Here is a 2,466-nt window from a genome sequence, read left to right on the forward strand (position 1 = left end):
TCAAATAAAATGTAAATAAATTGTTTAACAATAAGTCATTATTATATAAATCAGCACTATGATATATGGGCAATTTCTCTGAGGTGTGCCTTCCTGTACATACTGGTTCACATTTAATTAATTTAGCCTGTTTATTATTTATAATTGTACAGATTCTGCTAAATTGTACTAAAAGATGAAAAAGTGAGTCATCTAGCTCGGTAAATAGCTACACCGATAGGTGAGGCCCACAGGATCAACCAGATTTGACTCCCTAGAATTGCCAGGTGTTGCGACTCATTCAATATAAAGTAGAGTCAAGTATCCAAACTAATTGGGACCGATACAAGTTTACATAATCGATTTGTATGGATAACCGAACAGGCATTAATAACAATTACTGTACCTTTAATAATGTATAGAATAAAGTTAACATACACAAGTACTTAGTACACAAGTAACTACTGATGATATAAAGCTAGTAACCTATTCTATCACATTAAGCATACAAAATTAAAAAGCTTTACAAATCATTAAATTAATGCAATTCAGTAAAACTTTAAAGCCTACAGTTAAGGTAATGAAATACTGTAATTAAACATACCTTATACCAAATTTTGAAAATCATAAAATAATACAATTCAGTACAACTTTGACACATTATAGAACTTTAGGAATCATTAAACTTCAAAAATTCAGTAAAATGTTTCTATACTTTTGATACTTGCTGTTAAGGCTTTGTAATAACGTGCAATTGAAATTAATAAAATAAAAGTTCTTAGCTGCTCAATAACATAGACAGGATCTCCAGCCCTTACTGATTGTTGCTTAACTGCAACAATTTCAAGCTCACAATACTCCATCAAGGTTTCGGTGGTTTGAATAATTCTGTAACTTTCATTTGCCTCAGTCTAATGGTCCTTTTTTTGGCAGCTAAATCTTGTAGCCATTTTAGCAGCAGAAGCTGTGTGCGTAATACACCACATCAAAGATCGGATAATTGACTCTCTGCTGTAGTTATTGTGAGCCATGAGAGATATTGTAAGTTTGGAAAACTTCAAGGGTAACCAAGAGGCTGACTTTGTTTTAGAGTGAGTTCTGTACAGTCAGAGAAAAGGGAGCTTGCTATCAACATCTAGCAAGCAACATCAGAAAAAAGGGAGCTTGCATATAACATCTTTAACCAACAGCTCCAAACATGAACAAGTCAGAGAAAAGGAAGCTTGCTTTTAATAACTGAACTGCAACACTGCTAATACCATCCAGCAAATACCCACATACATAATATATTGAAGAAGGCAGCATGTGACATTTTAAACTGTAAGCTCTAGATAACATCTAGAAAACACCCAATTATTAATAAACTTGAAGACAAAGATTGTTTAAAGTACATTAACATACAGATAACTTCACTACCTGGGATCGTCATTAAAGAAGAGGACAACTAATGATTTAAAGACTCAATTAATGGACTGAATTGACCTACCGGGAATGGTCAATTTTACTGGAAGAATTTATGTTTTGTTAAACGAAGACTGAAAGGGGACACCGCTCTGTAAGACGCCACACATGGTCAACACTGCATCAACTCTGCGAAACAAATTCCCAATTAAAACTAAAGAATAGAAAGATTTACAGAAACTATACTTGGGGAATTAAATAAATGTATATTTGCAGAAAAGTTGACAGTGGTGTAATGTAAAAAGGGTGTGTTATATTTTATTGAAAAAAAGGCTAGTTTTAATCTTCCATGAAAGTAAATTACAGCTAACAGTAGAGTAATTGCAAGGTGATCTATGAACTTGAATAAGGGGTGCTGAATCTTATTTTCCATAAAGAACAGATGAATGGGTGTTAAAAATGTTTTTGTGCCATGATTCTAATTACAGGATATATATTTAACAACTGATTGATGAAGAATTAAGAACGATTTGGTAACATTCTATTAATTACAATTCACTGAATTTATATTAATTTATTTACTTACAATTATCCTGCTTGCATATTTTTATTATTTTGTTTACTGACATTGCTCTTACAGAATAGAAAAATCATAGACAATGTATTGCTTTCACATGTAATTGAAATTTACACTGAATTGAGATTTAGCCAAATCATTATTGCTTACTGAGGTTAATGTGCTGATTTATGCTATTTTGATATACATCCTTCTTTCCTACTTTTGTACTGAATTCACAAACTTTTGATAAAATGTATAAAAGATGTGTTGCGTGTTTTATTGTGCAATTGTTTCCTCGCGATCTTGAGCTAGTTTGGGAGAAATTTTAAACTAAGAGTGCTAACTGAATTAAACCTTTACACACATTCATTATCTTAATTGGGTATTAAATATCCATACTCCCCCACTTTCAATTTCAGATTTTTTTTTTCCAAACAATACATGAATGAGAAAGTAGAAACACACTGCTGTATCAATAATAAAAAAATTAATTCACTTTTGAATCCTTTATTACAGAGATATCATTT

Source organism: Acipenser ruthenus, chromosome 2, assembly GCF_902713425.1.
Source record: "Acipenser ruthenus chromosome 2, fAciRut3.2 maternal haplotype, whole genome shotgun sequence".
NCBI lineage: Eukaryota > Metazoa > Chordata > Actinopteri > Acipenseriformes > Acipenseridae > Acipenser > Acipenser ruthenus.